The sequence below is a fragment of the Paralichthys olivaceus genome, chromosome 23, assembly GCF_024713975.1.
Source record: "Paralichthys olivaceus isolate ysfri-2021 chromosome 23, ASM2471397v2, whole genome shotgun sequence".
Taxonomy (NCBI): Eukaryota; Metazoa; Chordata; class Actinopteri; order Pleuronectiformes; family Paralichthyidae; genus Paralichthys; species Paralichthys olivaceus.
Window position 1 is genome coordinate 11,450,621 of NC_091115.1, and position 20,910 is coordinate 11,471,530.

General features: G+C 40.1%; 1 protein-coding gene across 1 annotated transcript in view; it reads right to left on the reverse strand.

The window, feature by feature from the left end:
* tafa5a (TAFA chemokine like family member 5a) overlaps positions 1-20,910 on the reverse strand; it is a 205,997-nt gene that overhangs the window by 162,283 nt on the left and 22,804 nt on the right. The window contains exons 2-3 of the transcript XR_011240186.1: positions 9,375-9,426; positions 4,336-4,442 (exon numbers count right to left, since the gene is read on the reverse strand). The gene's annotated coding sequence lies outside the window, so the exon portion shown is untranslated. The remainder of the gene's footprint in view (positions 1-4,335; positions 4,443-9,374; positions 9,427-20,910) is intronic.

Genomic DNA, 20,910 nt, shown 5'->3' on the forward strand with positions numbered 1-20,910 from the left:
AAGGATCTGTAATCTACTTTCTGCATCGCTCTTTAGCGTCACTGGCTGACTACAAAGTGTTTTACATTGATCAATACTCTAATATGCAATATAGAACCAAAACTGAAACTACATGTGGTGAACACACAAAAAATACCATATGGCTGAAGAGCAGAGAATGGGATTAACTTTTCTGGGTAAATTACTTTTGTCTGAAAGTTAATTATGCTTCATTACATTCTACTTGTCACATGGATACTTTATATATTTTACCATAAAACTTTTCGACCTAATGTTGCTTGCTAGAGGGTCATCTAACAATAATTATTATAATAATGATATGGCTAGAATATTATAACCCCTTTCAATTCAATCAAGGTAAATTGCAAATACTGATTCCCTGGTTAAGATGCAAAAAAAGCCAATCTTATAATGTTAAAGAAAATAGGACAAAATATCCTGGATCTGCCCCCTGATCTGGATCCTTATCCCCTGACCATACTGATGAAACATCCTTCAATCAAGTTTTCTCCATCAAATAACTTTTTGTAATCCAGCTAAAGAAAAACACTTTGTTGTTAAACTCAAAAAATAAAAATGCTTTAATTATTATGTGTAACTTAGATTGTCCCTTAGTAGGCAACGGATGCATATTTAATGTAATTAAGTTTCTATAGGCTGTGAGGTAGAGGAGCGTAGAGCACAGTTTCTGAGGGATGCATGCGTGAACTGCTGTGGTTCAGGATTCAATAACATCAAACTGAGAGCAGTCATCTGTCCCACCTCGCTGCCAAATAGCCACTATATCTAGTCTAAAATCCACAAAACCTCCACATCAGCCACAGATAGATGCTGGTGGGAGATTTGACACCATGCCAGGAGAGTTTCAGTGTTACTGCTATTTTTCGCCAGATGAATCATTCATAGTTTGGTCTGGATGTGAGGCGAGTGGAAGACATGATGACAGATTCATCTAACATAACGGGAAACCAATATCAGTCTAACCCTAATTAATACCATTATGTAAATCGAATTCGTTTTCATGTTCTGTCAGACATGAGCAGCTCAATAAAGCTGTCAGAGAAACGTCAAATAATGTATGGCTGTCCGTATTAAAGCTTTATAAATGAGCCCCAATGGTCAAAGGGTGTCACGCAACAACATCGTATTGATAATAAATATGTTTGATACAGAAAATGCACGTCCGTCTAACATTGTTAATGAAATGAAAGATTCTGATGAAAACAAATGGGCTAACACTACAATTAGGATTATATTTCTATTAGTGTAGTCACATTGTGAGGTGTTGAGGTGCTGCTATGTGTGAGCGCTCACACATATACACACACACACACACACACACGTGGACTGTGAGTGGATTAACACTGTGCAGGTCAGAACCTGCCCTCATATCTTGTTTACCCTGGTCTGAATAGGCTGTTTGGATGGAGCAGCAAAGGTTTGTTTACAGGTGTATGAATAAGTGTGTGTGTGTCTCCTTCTGGACAACCACGGTACAAGGTATTGATGTGGAAGAAATCATCTGTGTCAGTATGAAATAAATCATGTAATAAGATGCAGGTTAGAGTAAGAGGTGTTTTCACGAGCTCTGACTGTGCTTTCAGAAGGTTTGGAGAAATGTCTGATCTGCGCAGCTTTGGTTCTCTGACTGAGGGGAAGTCAACCATGCAGCGCGAGTCAAGAAAGAGACCGTTCCGTGAGGTTTCGAAGGCCGGGAATCCACAAGAGAAAGCCAGGAAGCTTCTCCAGGGAGAGGGAGAGGACCCGGCTCTGTGGAGAGGAGAAAGGGCGATGTCGTCAGCCCATCCAGAGGCTGCGCTGGGGATGCATTAAAAGGTCCTTTAGTCAGTTCACTGAGGACATTAATAATCCTCAAGCGATGACGTCCCCCTCCAAGAGGAACAGGATAACCACTGGGGAATGGGTGAAGATCACTGGGGCTCCTCGCACCTCACCAGTGGATCCTACACCACCAATGGATCCTAAACCTAGGGTCAGGATCAACAGTATTGTCTGGGACCTGCCCTCTGTGACGTAGCGAAAAGGCTCACACAAAAACATCTGGATCATTGGTTCAAGCTACATCCACCGTGGGGAGAAAGCTGCCTTTGACTGCTTTGGCCAGAACTTTGGCCTCAATGCTAAAGTGGAGTGGTTTGGCAAAGGAGGCCTGCGGTGGAGTGGAGTCCTCCCTCACTTTTACAGCAAACTCATGCCAGCCAAGAAGCTTGCCTTTGAGATGACCAGGGGCTTGATGCAGCTCCACAAAGAATTCCCCTCCATGAGGATTCTATTCTCCTGCATCAATGAGCAGCAGGCGTGGCGCTACGATGAATCAAGGGTCATCAACGGTGACAGGAGGACAGTCAACAAACTCATGATCAAGGCTGTTCACCAGTTTGGAGGTGAAGTGGTTGAACATCCACTCCTGAGGTCTTTCAAGACAAACCTCTATCTACCTGACAGAGTGCATTTCAGCCAGGAGGGAAACCACATCTTTCTCTCAGCGATCCTGAAGAAGATGCTCCTCTAAAGAGAACATCACTTGATGTTGATGTAATTATATTTAAATAAAACAAACTTCCTGATCAGGAAGCAGTGGACTGAAAAACCTTTGTCTGAGTTTTTCTTGCACAGTTCTTAAAGTTGCTAGCTAAAAGCCTGCCTCTCTACAGGCTGCGATTGCCCATTGCATTTAAGTAGAGAACAGTAAATATTTCCTTCACTGATGCAGTTAATTCTTATTGTAATACTTCAACTTAATATAATTCTTTGCATGAATTGCACTTATGATAAGTCAAGGGTTGTGCTGTAATCAATGCAGGAACATTCATTACCACAGCATGAAGCCTGTATAGAGCAAAAGGCCATTAAATCAATCAAAGGTGAGGCGGAAATAAATGCTAATTGAGGATATACACATCATTGTATCCGGCCTCTGCACTGTTTATTGTGCTAAAATATTGGGAGGTTTGAATGTGCCTTAAGGTGACGGCACATGGAGCTCACTGGGTCTCAGACTACCAGTACCATTCGTTATCATTAGTCGCATGTGTTTACTGACACTGTTTAAGTAGCTCATCAAGATAACATCGTAATCTATGCGCTGCAGCATTGTGCCAAGTTATTGCGTGTGTGCGTTATATGTTACTGAATTTTACATGTTCCATCAAGCCTAAGGAGGACACTAGAAATGGAAATGAGCAATCACTCGGGGACACGGATGCATCATTAACAACACATTTATAGTCTTATAGCATTATTGGACTCTGATTTGCTTTTTAGCTGAAATTCATCGGCTCCCTCTGGCTTTTATTTTGTGACATTTCAAGAGGAAACAATTAATTTATAGTGCAACTTTTTGGTAAATCAACAGTGATTTGGTTATAAATGAATTCATTATTGTGATTACGGGGGTAAAAAAAAAAAAAAAGAGTATCCCATTAATGTTTTCATTTATATGCAGTCATCCATATTATAGTAATTATCTGATTATGTCAAACACAATCTTCCCAACAGGCTCACCCAAATCAATCATTTCCCTTCTGTCATAAACTGCAGCTGTATTGGTCCCGTGGCAATCCTGCTGCCAGTCAGCTTTCTAATGTGAAATACAATTGAAAAGGGATCATGATGCAAACATATAACACACTAGGCTGTATCTTCATACTTGATATTTATTTAATAATCTACCCCCTTTTAATTCAACTTTTAGGAATACTGAATATCACTGTAACTACGTGAACATGCCTGCTGGTGCAGAATATCGTCATCTGTTTCACCTCTACTTCCACAACGTCTACAACAAATGTCTACACCGTTTCCTGCCAGAAGCATTTCAAGGGCCTTTGGGGGGCCCCAGGCAAAAAGGCCTGGTACATGATACATGGAAGATGTTCTAGTCTTCAACCAAGAATGTTTTACTCTTTTGGCCTCAATGGGAGGATCAGAACTTTGTGTTATTGCAGTCTCTTATTATGACTGATTAGAGAACTATCTCATAAAATTCCCTTTATTGCGGATCAGCTATTCTCAGCAGAACCAGGTTCTGTCGTAAAAACCACAATCTGTATTTCAGGATGACTTGTCAAACACTAGCCCCAAAAAGACCAGGAGCCAAAATCAGCAGACAGCTAGTGAGGGTCTCAATGTTATTGGTGTATCAGCCTGAGGAACTTTTCCAGCCTGGTGCAATGAGACACCATCTTGGAACATGTTATCTAGTTCCTCAGTAATCCACAGTCTTCACACATGGGAAGGCAAGTGTTCCCATCCTCATTGCTGCAGCAGCAGCACCTATTGGAAGTGAACCACCATATCGGTAAATCATGTTACCTTCAGTTGAAAAGAAGAGACTTGTTCAGGATTTGTCTTAGAGGTCTTCCTGCAGGCCTCCCCCTGGCCAACAGGACTGCAGGGCATAAGGAATTGGGGATTTCATTCTAGACAACAGAGAGAAATTGGTGTTATAAAAAAGTGGTACAATAAAAAATGAATATACAAATCCACTGCAGGGCATCATTTCTGGTGTTAGCTGTCAGCTGTCACCTGCTGGCAGGAGAACTTGTACCATGCTCTGTTACTGTATATGGAGGGCCGCTGCACATCCACAAGAGTTCTGCAGCATTGTGACCCTGTTTCCACTGAAACTGGTGGCCAGCTGGAACATAAAGGTCCCAGTAGCTATTTTTATTGTCCTGCTAGCTGCTCTGCTAGTGTCAGCTGGCCTTTAGCCAGCTCCAGCATGAACCTCTAAAATGTGAGGCTTTTCATGATGTCCCACAGGGAAATTGTGGTTCGCAATTCAAATAGCAGACTGAGCTGTAGTGACATCACCGGTATACAGAGAGAAGAAATCGCAGCCAAAATTAAGCATTAAGGTCAGAACACATCAGTGGAAAACAGAGGTAAATTTGACCACAGCTGGAAAGATTCAGAAAGCACAGGAAAGTGTTGTAATCACTGAAAATAATCTTGAGTACTGAAAAATGCCAGCGTTCTCATTTAATGCCAACTTTGTTCAAATCATACTTTCTTTTCCTTTTTGGATCAACAAGTTTTGATGTGTATTTTTTATATTGTGCATGAGAAAAGTTATATCTTTTGTGATGAATTGAAAGTATAATTTTTTTTTATGCATAATGAATCACAAGCAAAACTTCCTAACAAGATTAATATATTTTATATAAAATAAATCATTAAAAGATGAAAGTCTGTATAATCGAGGCTATTTTTCATGTGTTATATAGTTAGAAAGTAGTGATGGATTTCTTATTTCCATGCTGCCGCTATGTCCTCCATTCTTCCCTGTGAAACTGTCACTGTGTCCACATGCATAATGATTACTTTCAACCATGCATGAAACTACATTGAAGGGGATTGGGACAGTGGTCACGCTTGTCAGTGGTAGACAAAGGATGGGTCCCATTACGGAGATGAGCTTTCCCACTGACAGAGACACGCACATGCACACATGCACATGCTCACTAAGTCAAGTAGTCACACAAATACATAATCAGAAGAATAGATACAAGTCGGCTACACTGTGGAGAAGGTCAAAAGGTCCTATTTGGCCTAATTTGACTTAGCAATTTGAGGACTGAAGGGTCATGGTAACCTTGGACAAAATCCTTTAAATTAACTGTGTGCAGTTGTGCTTTGAGGTGCGAGGTAAGAGGAAAAGCTGTGGGAGCCGAGGCACTTTCCCATCTGTTCATTTAAATGGCGCTTCGGAGCCCATATGTCGGCGCCGAAGGCCTTGTGCTAAACATATTGCCACAAGGGAAGTACAAGGGGAAAATGCTAATTTTATTTCAATTTTTCTCACTGGAGAGGTGGTGTGAGTTCAAGTGCAGAAATCCGATCTACTGCATTAAGCAGAGTTTTTATTTTATTTTTTGTCCCATTCATCAAATTAAAAGAACGATTTAATTAGAGGTCCCATTAATTAATTAATTGATTAAATGAATATTTTCACTTGACAAGGTTGAAAGTTAAAACGAAACACTTCAGCTAGTCATTTTTAAGTGGGATAATATTTGACCTTGATGCAGGGTAGACCTTTTTCATAGTGTTAAAATGTCTTTGCAAGAAAAGCTGTTTACAAAATTAATTAAGGTTATTTATTATTTGGGAGTCATTGACATGTTGAGAAAAATGCTAATTTACTGTTTTGCTCAGTTAGATGAGAAATTTGATATAAATTCTATCTATCTTACCTGTGCAGTTCACTGTGGAGGTATAGCCGAGAGCAGAAACACAGGAAGCTGGCTTTGAGCGCATACCCATAAAAACTGCAACTGTGTATGGACTTAATTTGAGAGTGTGGAGTAAACATACAAGGTATGGCTTGTTGATTAAGTGTTATTTTGAATTTTGAGCAATTGCTAATTGCTGCTTTGTTGTTGCAGCAGCACACAAACAAAAGTGGCATCAATCATTTATCTAAGTGTAATTTCAAATTGTCTTTTCTTGAATTAAGTTTTCTCTGGGTGAACTAGCTGGAACATCCAGGTTTTATTCTCACTGACTCAATCAAATTAGCTCACGGGCTAAAATGAGCCAACAGCTAAGAAAAGAAATGGAATTAGCTTTGCTTCAAAGAAAGGGGCATTTAAGACCACCGCTGTGGTTTCCAGCTGTAACTCCTAAAGAGTTAACCTTAATTTTCTACTTGGGATACAAAACAAAAACCTCTTTTTGACATTTTCAAAGAATACAATACGAATATCTGAATTCATGTAGTTGTATAGACCTGCTCACTATCACAAATACACTCAACTTTTTTAATGAATTGAAGAGAACCTCATGACATAGTGACTCCTCTCCAATGTGTCATGCCAGTGATGCCAGTGAGCCAGCTTGCTCGATGCCATGGCCCTGAAACTGGACCAGTTAAATGGAAAGTTTCCCCAATTATAAAGTACAAGTTTACAGGTATTTTGAGACCTCTGGGGGAAAAGCTGCATCATGTAAACACATTTTAGAGTCTGTCAGGTAGCTTGTTGTAGATGTGGAAAAAGTGTAAACAAAGAAACTGAAAACTATATAACTATATAAGCCTATATCACTCTCAGTCGCCACCATTGCGCATTTCGGTGAAAGACCATGCGCCGAACCCAGCAGCCAGCAAATTGCTTCTATCTGGTAGGACCTTAAGGCCACAGCACATCCCACTGGGGCCAAATTAAGTAGCACAACCAAATTTCGGGCACAATTATTTGGACTTTAGACTGCTGCGGTTCACACTGCCTCCAGTAAACCAAGACTGTTCCAGCAGCTGCCCCCAGCCCTACCTCCCACACCTACTCAGAGTTGTTACACACAAACAAACCCACTACTCACACCGTGTACACATGTAATTGCAATGGAATCACTGTGACCTAAATTCAGTGTCGGCAAACAGAGTTAATGTGTCCAAGTATGGTTCACTTGTAACTGAGTGGGTAGTGACTTATGTTCTCTGCTGTTTTTAATTTTCTTACTGTAATTATGGACAAAATATTCAGCAATCACGATGTGGAAGCTGCAGGGGGGATAAAGTCACTTTTTACAAACTCTCACCAACAGTAGTATGTGCCGTGTTTTTCTGCAAATAATACAATCTAAATTCTCAACATATATTTTTAGGCATCCATTCTTTTGCTTGTTGACACTTATTGTTGCAGACTGTGCTTCAGTAATTAATTTGCCACAGCCCACACTCGCTTTCAGATGACTTCGGGCCTGCTTGAGAGATCGTAGGCAGGTTAACAAAAAGAAATTGTTCCTTTTCTTTTGCTTTTGTGGACTTTATAATTAAAGTGAATGACAGAATGATTTGTGAAAAGACCATTTGAGAGGTTCTGTGCTATAAAAAGAGAGTTTATGATGAGCAAGTGGAAAAAATACACGCTAAAAGCCACAGGTGCTGGGTAACTCCCGTAGCGAGTGGGTGTGAGGGAAAATTGTGCAATGTTTTCTCTTCCGATAAACAACCTGCCCAACATTTTATTCCCAAAGGTGTGTTTCTGTTCCCACGTACCCCCTCCTGCTACAAGCCTAATTCTCATTTACATAAGAAAACATATCTGGTAAATTAATGAGCAGAAGGTTGCAATTAAAGACGTTATGCAGCATCTGTCCCTAAAGCTCCTAAAGCAGAAATTAGAAGTTAAGGCAAGTAAGTGGTTCTACCAGACTGCCTCCTGTTTTTTAGGTTTAAATGGTGAGAGGTGTTCTGGTGAGATTTTAATACTGTTTAACTTTAAATGGCAGCTGGGGATTTTTGGTTAGAATGTGCGGGGTGTTTTAGATAAAGAATGTAACTGGGTTAGTTTCATTAGAGGATGCAAAACTGAGCAGAGTAACAAAATCAAGTTTGTGAATTTGAGTGTGAGTGCATTTACGTGCTTATAAAAGCAAGTGAGCAGGAGATCAGCTGAGTGGGAGTGAAGATGCACGGTGTTCTGAGATGACAGGAGTGTCAGAGTCAAAGTAGAGAAACGGGGAAAGTTTATTTAAGTGATCAATAAAGCTCAGAATCAAACCTTTCCAAACCCTCTGGTAGACAATTAGAAACAAGGATACATCATTTCAGTGCATATCAAGCAAACAAAATGAGCAACACATTCTAATTATACAGCAAACAACTTAACAGACGTACTTCCCTTAAATCCAACTAAAATCAGAACAAAATCTGTGCTAAGAAATGTATATTGTGGAAAATATCTTTGGGGCTTGTTGTGTGTTAAAACTCTAATTACCGAAAAGAGAACATACGTTTTATTAATTTTTCCGCTATGATTGAATCCCTTTAGTTTAAACTGACAATGTCGTTGTTGGACTGTCATTGCGATTTGTTTGTAGATATGCATCATATCATCTCAGTTACGATCACCACACAAGCTGTTAACCAGCTGGTATGTTGATGTAGCTTTTGCTTCCATTCAAAAAAGAGCCTTGCAACTTTGTTTTGGCAGATCTTAAAACCTTAACACTTGAGAGCTGCCAGTATTTCTCGTGAATGCTATAATGTGGGCACAGCGCTTCAGACTGTCTGAGAGATGCAGCATGCACAGTCAACCAATCACCAGCCAGACGGAGATGTGAATGACCTGTGAATGTATGTATCTGCTGACAAATCACTAATCCCCTTTGACTGTCCTGGGAACTCCTTCCTCTGTGTTTTTCATGAGAGTACAGCTCCACAGTCTGTACCGGCTGTCAGTAAAGGTTTTTGAAATGAAATGTAGGTTAGATCTCCTCGTCCAGAACAGATGTCCAGGTTCTCATGGGCAGCCCAAGAGGTTTGGACCATTAATTTGGGGCAACCAGAGAATGAGGAGAGAAAACTCTCACACTTCATCGCACAAAATAGTAAAAATATTACTCACCCACTGAAGTGAGGAGTCCTGAGTCAGGCAGAATCTGCTGTGAGTGATCGATCTGTGGTCAGAAAGGAAAAAGTCAAGTTGAAAAGATCCTCAGCTCCTACCCTATAATGAATGAGCACCTGATACAAGCATGCACAATGCACAAGACAATGACTTTTCATCTGTCTGTGTTTTTATGTAAATAGTTTTTACATTATACATGCGGGTATTATTGTAATATAGCGAGATTGTGCATCAAAACTGGATCAATCTACAGAGTCCTGATTCTTCCTGCTGTAAGATTTTACAATCTGGTAATTTAATGCAACTTAAACATGACATCATTTTCATATTGAGGTTCATAATATTAATTTGGGTGAATACTTGAACAAGTCAACATGATTTAACGTTCAGAAAACACATCACTCCTCTAGTACTGTTCATTGTTGCCCCTCTTTTTTAGTCTCTGTCAGCCCCTGTCTCTTTAAGCCCTCCCCTCTAATAAAGCCTGGTCACCACTCTGTTGTGATTGGTCAAACACTTCCAACACGTGTAGAACATGTCGGCCTCCACTCTCAATCTACCTGGCTCAGTTAGTGGGTGTGCCAGACTAGCCACTAGGTATGCATTATGCTAATGTGTGGAAATGATGCAGAAGTATCGTTCGGACTACTGATGAGGTGGTTCTGGAGTTTCAGGAGCAATGATTTCTGTGGGGGAGGGGTGCGTTCTTGGGTTTTCAAATACACAAAATTCCAAAGCATCATATGTCTCCTTTAACTTTAAAAAGTTAATCCACAACAGATAGTGGGCAGATAGGCTAAATGGGGAAATAACATATGTATCAGCATTCATACGCTAATATAGAAGTGGACAGAGTCTCCTTTTGGAAATCTCTTCTCTCCAAAGTTAGTGAGCCGCCGTAAAAGCCATTTCCACAAAGTTTTTTTTCTCCTTTGAAAAATAGAAAAATGTGCACAACAGCTCCAATGTCATAGGTTAGATTTCCTCACAAGAGATGAGGAGGATTCAGTTTGAGTTTGAGTCACAGCATTTATTTTCTTCTTCTTCTATATTTTTCTCTGCATCTTGCCCTGACTTACCAGTACATGTGTACTGGACATACAGTTTTTGGCTCTTCTCACTGACCTTGTACTGAAAAGTGACTCAGGCAGGTTTTAGGGCAGAATTTGAAGGAATACATGTATAATGCTGGTCATCTCTCAAAGACATTCTTTCAAAAGCCTCCTCTCAAACGGCCATGAACGCTCCCCTGAGTATCTTCCTTTAAAAAAGAGTCACAAACCCAACCTGTAACAAAATGCATTTTCCACAGTTTCTGGATATTGAATATATTTCCCCACAAGTGTGGCTTGTTACTGAGCTGACGGCTGTATTCACTGGTGACAGCTCGTCTGGTTTAATGCAAATCCCTACAGTTGTGTCTCCATGTTGTGCGTCTGTTGCAGTCGTCGTAAAGCAGGAGTGGGGGAAAATGACTCACAATTTTTCTATCATTATTACGCGTTTATGTCTGTGCAGGAACACAGCGGGGACTGGAGCCAAAGCCAGCATGCATCGAACAGAAGGCAGGGAAACACCCTGGATAGCAGAGCAGAACTGGGCCAATACTCACCAATACACAGTAATTGTACTTGCCATATGCACTGTATAAAATTAACTTTGCATAAACACCCTGTAATTACACTTTAGCATGAGTTACCCTGGGCTTTTTACCCTTACCCTGAATGTACTCTGTGACATTGTCCACTGACAGAGGGGAGATTTAGATTTTTCCCATAAAGACACATCTGATGACATTTTTCTATCTCTGTGTTTGAGTCCTCTCCTCACGATCAAGCTGATTGCCTATTGTACCTTTGAAGATTTTTTTTTTTCCTTTCAACCATTGTCTTAATCTTGTATTTATTTTCCCTTCTACCTTTATCCCTTTTCTTGCTTATACAAATTTGAACAATTCTGGAAGTAGGTACTGCTCCTCCCTTAGTGAGGTTGGTGATGTACCCATTTTTTAGTTATAAAACATGTTGTATCCTAGTTCATTAAGTTTTAGAGCATCATGGAGATGTAAATTAATGCCAGTAAAAGGAAGCAGCATTTGCTGTGCTCAGTTTTTTATTGAAAACTAAACGAGGCGCACATGTATCATTTTACTAGAGTGAAAGAAGTGATTCCTCAGGCTTAGATGCTTTGCTAAAGGCAAACTTAAATAATAAATAAAATATTGACTCTATATAATTGCACTGTCATCCTGTTATAAATTACCACAAAGCTCGGTGGAAGGATGTGGTAAGGGTCAGATAAGAACCCATTACATTTTGGATGGGATCGGGATCACTCACATGTGATTTCATAAGGGGACTGTTGGGCCTTTATATTCACTCAGTGCCATTCTACTTCCTCTGTAGAATTATTAATTGTTAAATGGCCATAAATGGTTAAAATTGATGACACAGCACTTTATCTGAAATCTCTATTCAAATGCCCTCTTTGCTTTTAATTGGCTACCTGTACCCACCTACTGTTTTTCTTTAAGTTGTTGATACATTGAAACTTTGCCAAATGGCTGTTAAATGTGCTATATGGGCCCTGATGGGGGCGTATAAACAGGAGATTTTCAATGAAGGGAGTCAGTTTTTAGCTTTTGTATAACGTCACCATTTTGATTGCAGTTGTTCTTTCATTGCCTCTTTTAGAAAATGAGACATAAAATATAATTAATTTCTTCTCTAACTTCCTCTGCCAATGCAGAAAGTCGGGTCAAAACGAGGCCGTCATAAACCGGGCTGCTGAAAATGGTCTAGCTTATAATTCAATATCAATCACCGTGTGACATTCATAATGAACATGAGCCATTTGCTGAGTCACAATATAAAATATTCTTTGACCTTATTTAAAAAACTCAATTCAAATCAGTGCTGGTCTATTTACAGACCTGTATTATCATACTGTGAACACAAGTCAGCTGCTCTGATTAAATTGAACACCACTGCAAAAACTAATTTAATGTACATTTAAAATGTACTCCGGCCATTTTCTTTCATTAACCTGCATTAATAATACATTTTAAGACTAAATAATACATCCGACCATTCTTCTGGAGCACAAATTTGAATTTAATTGAGTTTTTTGTTCTGCTGTTGTATCATTTATAAACCATCAAACGGCTCATTAGGCTTCACTGATCGCTGAAGTCTGATATGTAGATATTGATTGTTAGAATGAAACGCTTGGTAGATGTGGAGCCAACAGATTTTTCTTTAAGTCTTTCTACCATTTTCATGATCCAGTGTCATGTGCTCTTTGATTCTTATATCCAGGAACAAAAACGTTAAATTAACAGTGTGAACCAGTGAGGTGGAGATTCTGCAGTTTAATTGTTAATTGTAGACTGATGGACGTGTAGCACATGGAAATCAATCATGAAATCCAGCGCAGATTAAACAATGTATATCTTCCTTTTTTATTTTTTACTCGACATGAATCCATCTATTCTCTAGAAGGGGTTTGCGCAAGTGCAACACCTCCAAATGACAAAACTAGGCCTACATTGCACATTGAATTCAAAATGGCAGACTTTCTGTTGGGTCTAGGGGATGGCTCCAATAGACTTGTGTAGGTCTTGGCCTTTTACACCAGTCTGACAAATTCATTCATGTAGATGAAACATACCTCAAGGGCTGTTTCGTCAAGTGTTGAAGAGGGCGCTATGGAGCCATTTTGCCACAGTCAAACCTTAGACTTATATAATGCTGAATTTTTTAAAAGGTCAAATGGATAATTATACAAAATGAACTACTTCCAATAATAATAACAAATAATTGCAATACAGTGAGGTCCTCGGGTCAGTGCAGGCGTCTCAAATATTTTGATATGAATATTTTTTTAGATCCGTTTCTCACAATAGAAGGTGGCGTCTTCAGATTGCTTGTTGTACCCGACAAAATCGACGGCTATTATATTTATAATAATAATGTTATAGCAGCAGTAGCTGAATATTAAGTAATGGAATAGTTAATTCATTGTTTCAGCACTAATTTAAAGCTTCTGTCTGTGAAATTACATGCAGTCATCAAAAGGGACCCTGGGAAGTTTCACAACGCTAGTAATGCTAAAAGGGGAACCCCAGTGATTTACACATCAAAGTCTATTTACAGGTCTTAGGGAGGACCATCTGAAAATATGTGACATAAATAGAACAAAGCCTTTGTTGCATGTTGCTGTGCTGTTGCATCGAGGGTAATGTAGTCACAAGGTTTTGAAAAGGAAAAAGAACGTGTCCAATAAAAACAGTAATATCTGGTTGTGCTGCATTGATTTTTCCAACCTGTCCATCGTTTGTCAACAGTATAATAACACTGAATAGGGGATTGCTCTTCTCATAGTGATGATGAACTGGATCAGTGAGGAAGGCAATTTATTTATTTGATCATATACGTGATAGAAAATAATAAGATAAATATTGACTTTTGGGCGTCTTCCATGAGGTTGTACAAGATGTTTGTAGATAATCGATAAAGATGGTGTTTGCTTTAAGCCTGTTGGGAAAGATAGCTACTCTTTGGTTTGGGAGAAGAACTAGTTAGTTTAATATTAACTAATTTAGTCATTTGGAGATTTTCATTGACATCAACGTGAGTAAATCACAGCTTTCACTTGAGGTTTTTTCCCCTCGTATCCATCCACATACTTACAAACCAATTTCTATGTTGAAAGAATTCTTGGTCATTATATTTTCATGTGATTATTTTATCTTTTACCAGACAAGAAAATATTCCTCAACCAAAGCTAATCAGAATTTTCTGTATTTGTAGTATTAGGCTAACTTGGCCATATTTTAATGCTTTACATTTATCCTTTATAAACATGCTGGGTCCATTCCAGGCTGAACGCTGGTGGTCCAGTTCTGATGTCAGTTACAGTTTGTTCCACGGCCGTGGCATGGACTGGCCCACCCGCCCCCTGCAGCACACTGTCTGTTACTGTCAGACTGGGCCAATCTAATACTGTCAATATTGAGGGTGGGAGTTATGAGTCAAATCTCCAGATTTGGACAGATCCTTGGCTCAGTGCGCTGATCAGAGGAGTTTACTTTCCATCAGGTTTGTGTAGTAACAGACGGCTCAGAGCATTTTTGGCAGAAAACAAGGGCAAAAAGAAAGAATACAGATAAAAAAGAAATGGGTGGTGCAGAAAAAATAAGAATTTAAAGGAAAAAAATGTCGGCACGATATGACTAAAGATGATGGAGAGGTGCAGTCACAGACAAACAGTTGCACCATTAGTAATACATTTATTATAATTATAGTAACACTTTTTTTTTTTTGCTTTGCCGTAGTAAATCAAGATATTGGACCCACACAACACATGTATTGATTTGATCACACCGGCATTCCTGAAACTAGAATGAAAGGGTATGTTCAAGTCTTTCTGCTACAAAACTCCCACTGCAGCTCAGCAAGGAAACACTGTTCATGGAAACACGCTGCTGCAGCCTCACATGTATTTGTTCTCTATCTCTTACATCAGAGCCACATTAGGAGGCGATCTCTCCACAGTGAGTCTGGTAGGGGGCGATGGTGACAGAGACCCAGACTTCTTTCATCATATGAAATAAACTTGGGGATAGAGATAAACCTTTGTGAAATTCCAGTTGGAGTGCAATGGAAAACACATTCAGAGGAACTTAATATAATTCAACCATGTGTCAGTATCTCTATGTGGTGGCCGGAGTTGTGTAACACCTGCAGTGGTTTGTGCAGGTTGTTAAATTGGATTCTAAGTAGTTGAGCTTGAGTAATTGGTCTGTAAAGGTTTCATGATGCAAAATGAGAACTAATGGAATCAGGAGCAAAATGAGCACCATTTACAGATGTATGAACAGTTTACATTCTTTACTGTGGCTACAGGCCTCCGACATGCTAAGATAACCACACTGATAACATTACCAATGGATCTGTTTGACAGTGAGCCAACCTACACAACACCAGGACGCTGGAAATCAAGCAGCTAAATGGAATTCAGCCAAAATTCATTGTACTATTTACACCAGAGCTTTTCTTACTGTGATGTGTCGGCTGTGATATACCTGTGTGTGTGTGTGTGCGCGTGTGTTTGTTTCCACTACAGTACTGGGTTCTTATTAGAGTCCAGGACCTAAGGATCAAACACTGGTCATCAGTCTCATCACATCACTGTCATGCACTTGTGCACAGCATAGTCAAACGTGCACACACATGCTACGCGCGCGCGCGCGCGCACGCACGCACGCACGCACACACACACACACACACACACACACACACACACACACACACACACACACACACACACACACACACACACACACACACACACACACACACACACACACACACACACACTTCCCCTCTCTTGACTGAATGCTTAGTTTAGCTGTCTCCATGGGGACTGTCTCCTGGATACTAACACACACACACAAACAAACACAACCATGCACACACTTGTCCCATCCCATTTCTCCCCTGGCTAATCAAAAGCAAAGCGCTGTCAATCATACACACACCCCTCCAATCTGGACTTTGTCCTTGATTATAGAAGGCAGTCGTCCTCTCCATCTCTTTTTCCTTCCTTCTTCCTGCCTCTTGTCAGCCTCAGCCTGACCACCCCTCTCATATCAAAGCCAGCGAGGACAGCTTTCAGGCTGTGGATCTAAACAGCGGGTGGCCGTCATGGCGGGAGGTGGATTAATCCGCCCTGGCATTTGAAACCCGCAGGCCACTTCCAAACAGTTACATCTGCGAGGACCCCTGCACTGCCACTAGTTAATGCACGCCAGGCGCTCATGTGAACAATGACACAGCTAAAGTAATCTGTCATCACTTGTTGATTAATGGGAGATGGTGACACTTGGCTCGCCAGTGGTTATTGGAAGGTAACTGCTGATTGTCTATGATTTAAAGGGAGATGAGGACTGGGAGAGAGACAGGGATTATTTTACATCTCCACATGCTGTGGTCTGTGTTATAAGACGATAATCAAAAGTATTGTTCTGGTGTTTCCAGCCTGCTTAAAATGAAAATTCTTTTTCTTCACATTTTGTAGAAACATAGAGAAAATAAATGTTCACTGGTGTCATTAGAAAGCATTGATTTGCTTCTCTTTGCATTTTGAAAATATGTATTTGCTGTCTTGCCAAGAAGAATAATACAATCACATTTATATATGGTAATTACACTGCTCCAAAAAAACAAAACAAGGGAACACTTAATCATCACAGTAAAACACCAATTAAATTAAACTTCTAGGACAGCACACTGTCCATTAGGAGGCGTAAGCGATTGTGAATCAATTTCACAGACAGGAGAGGGAACAGCAAGACAACCCATAAAGGGATTGGTGTTGCAGGTGGTTAATGGTGGACTGATTTTTTTTTTCTTGTTTTGCATTTTGCTCCAGCCATTCTTATTATTGGTAGCATGAGACGGTATCTGCAGCCCACTCAGGTTGCAAAGGTAATCCAGCTCCTCCAGGAAGGCACAAATATGCCTGCTGTTGTAAGGTTTGCTGCATGGAGAGCATGGAGGAGATACCAGGAGAGCTGGACAGGGCAACAACCCAGCAGCAGGACCGGTATTTGCTCCTTTGTGCAAGAATGAACAGGAGGTAGCACTGCCTGAGGCCTAGAAAAAGACCTCCAGAGCGCTACTGCTGTGCTCCTGTCAGAAACAAACTGTGAGACTTCAAATTTTCACTTTGATTTTGGTGCGATATTGAATCCAGCCCTAAATGGATTAAATTTGGTTTTCATTGACCGTTCTTGTGATATACTGTTCTCGATGGATAACACAATGTGCTTCACTAAAGATTTTCAACCTGGTTATTTCGTTTATTGAGATCCGATGTGTAATTTGAGTTTTCCCATAACTTTTTTTTTGCAGTGTATTTAGGTACAACCAGCAGCTGGTTCGTTTATCTTAGTGGAAATGACACAGTGGACAATACACTGTAAAACCTCTCAGCGGGGTTACTACGTTTGGGCTGGGGCTGTCTGCCAATCACGGTGCTTTACTGTGACTGCCTGTGACGACTAGGCTTCAATTTGAATGGAATTAAATCAGTTTAATGACATATAAACCAAAACAAACCACTATTATTCAGAAATGACACATTTGGAAAACAAAGCTTTGTGAATAATATCACTATAACCACTCAAATTATATTTAAATTAGGAAATAAAATATTTTTAATCATATTGTTGAAGGGTTCATTAGATGATAACATATCTGAATAGTGGTCCCACACAGACAGGACATCATAATACAGAAACGCAGTGATCGTGTTTCTCGCTGCAGAAAGATACACATTTTTCTTCTGGCTGCAGTTCAGCGACTGGGGAAACTAGTGTGTCTCATTTGGCTGGTCAGATAGAAACCTGCACTATGTCTCTAACCAGTCTTATAGAGGAACATTATTCAAAGTCAGGTCCCTGGACCAGCATTCCTCTTCTTAGCCTTGTTGCCTGGTTTGTACAGCAGACGAATGGCTCATGCTTTTACATTAATAGAATCTAAAATCAAACAAGTGACAAAAAAAATCATCTGTGTTTGTATTTAAGGAGAATGTGCTTTAATTAATTAAAAGAATAGAGTGAGAGTTAGTGAATGACGACTGTTGATATTTGAGAATGAAAAACACCCTCTGTATTTACACAAACCTCACATTCAGTCACCACAAAAGTTTGTCTACCTGCTCCTGGAGAAGCAGACACCGATGCACCGTCACCGCTGTGCCACCAGTGTTTGTGATTGGGTTCTGCGATTGTGAAAATGATTGTAGGTACAACGTTCTACCAGTAATTGTTTTGAAATAGCAGAGGTGATGTTTGTGATCTGAGGACCCTTTTATCAGGATGTCCTCCCATACTGTTTCTAATTGTTCCTGTGGAATTCCCTGTTTCCAGTTCAGAGATATCAGTCTCCCCCCCTTTCCCTTCAACACCCTCTGTCCTGTGCACGAGCATGAACACTCCTGATGCTGATTGGCTGACAGAGCGTACAGCTAGCTGACAGTGATGAGAAAATAAGCAGAATTTGCCAACATGTATATTGAATCTAAAATGATTACCACACCCAGAGAACCAAATGTGAGGAGAAAAAAATGAGATCTCTAATGTCACCTGCTCACGTTGCAAATTTCTATCCTATTCCTACAAAATAAGATGATCTATGGTTCTTGGACCTAGAAATCATTTTGTCATCACCTTTCACCAATCACAGCAGCGGATTTATATTTAATACCAATAGGGTAGTCTGCTCTTATGGGCCAAGTTATCTGACTCATAGATCTAATTCTGCCGAGGTTATCTTGGAAGGCTTTGCCGCTGTGTGAGCACATCGATGGGGATTTTCAAGGAAGGATCTATATGTGAAAGTGAAGCAGAGTGAGTGGAAGGAGACAGATACACCTTCCCGAGTGTGGCTGAGAACTCAGCCACTAGCACTTTTGTTGTTTGCCAATAAGTTTTCACGGCTCAAGATTGATCAGACCCTATAGAGTTCCACTTTGGAGGCGTTGTATTAAATGTGGAAATGACAGCTTAGTGTTCTGGTCTTTTGTTTGGTGCAATCTTTTGTAGCTCTGCCATTCATCAGGAACTTAATGTGCATATGGCTCGTTGCTACTTTGGCACCAGGGGAGACAAGTGTGACTTTTTTTGGCTGAAGCTGCCACAGCAGATAGAGAGCCCTATGGCTTTCTGGCTGGGGACAGTGATTGAGAAAGGCCAGCTGGCTAACTCCGGGTCTGGACGTGAACTGACAGGAGAAATATGGTCTTGGGGACTGCCAGAGGAGAAGGGGGTTCTGGGAGAGATATGTGTTGGCCAAGGTTGGCCAATAACACTCAACCATTCATGGCTTAAAAATCTAGGGGAGGTTGAAATCTCCAAGCTATAGTTGGACAGAGTGTGACCCGGCAGGAGACCAAAACGACAGGACAATGTCAGAAGACATCCTGATCACACAAGTGCCCAGTTCCTAAATCCCATTTAACAATGAAGGCGATTTGAAACGACTTGATCAAATTATAACAGTTTTATTTGCAGCTATATTACATGCTGCAAAAATAACACATGTAAGCTTAGTTATTTTACTCTGATATGCTAGCATAAGGAGAAATAAAATCATCAAAACATAATAAATGCCTTATTAAAAATGATAATTTATGTTATATATGAAATGTGAATACAATTATTGTTGTGAAAGATGCTTTATTTGTATTGCACTACCCATTAACAGAGTTAGACGGTGCTTTACAAGAGGATCCAACAATAAAACAAGAATAATAATCATAAAAATATCAAAGATACCTGACTATAATCCCATGCTTTTTTTTTTTTTTTAAATACAGTATAATTCCTCATTATAAGTGTTGCAATGTTTCATGTATCTACCATTGATGACATATTCAACTCAATTAAAATATGGTAAGTATGAATTAGGATGCACAGCTCATAATATCATCAATTGGTGAAAAATGTATGGCGTGACTGGTGACAGCACCCTGTTTTTTAAGGGTGAACATTGCATTGACTATATTAGGTCCCCTCACACTGCAGGTGAAGAGGCAGCTATTAAAAAACAACTTGCAGCAACGTCCATTTTCCCCAAAATGTAACCGCCTTGATTGACTCACTCATGTGAAATTAGGGGCACGTACAGGTGATGAATTGGTCTTCCCACATTTTGAAATAATAATGCTCCATCTCCGTGCTAATCGCTTCTGATGCAAGTGGCTCTGACACATGCGGTTTGCCTGACCTGTCTGCTACCAAGTCAGTCCATTAAGCAGCTTTTTAGACACGTTTGGTTCCCCCTCTGCGTTCATGTGTGCTCAGCGTGCACAAATCTGCGGCGCTGCAAACAGGCCCACAGTGTGGTGGTATGCACCATTTGTTTCTGTAATCAAGTGGGGTGAAAATGTTCCATCAATCGGAGGAGGCCGGCAATATTCAAGATTATAACATACACAATCCGGCAATAAAAAAAGCATCGTCCTACCCCCCGACAGCAACCTGATGAGCCCCAAACTGTGCCATTAGTCTCTAAATACTGGTGGGAGCCGAGATCTCTACTGCGCCCTTGAGAAGTCATTGAGTTTTTATTTTACTCATTATTCTAATTATTCATTTATTCCATCCACTTGCTGTAAATTAAGCTTGTTCACGAGCAGCTAATTTTCAAGTTAATTGGGATTTATAAGGAGATGAGGACTCACACCTGCCGCAATGCAAGCTTCCTCTTGGGTCTCAGAGGAACTAAATCTGTGAATGGACCCCCATGCACAAAACTTCTTAAACAGGAAGAAAATAAAATGGCCCACACGCTCATCATGCACATTCTCCACATTCAAGGAATTCGCTTTTTGGTGAATAGATAAAGCAATTTAAGTGGTAAAGTACTAACTTTCAATCAGAATCATTATGACAAGAGCCTAAAGTACAAGAGCAGTAAGTGAGAAGCTACGAATTAAAGGAAATATATATATAAATGTATGT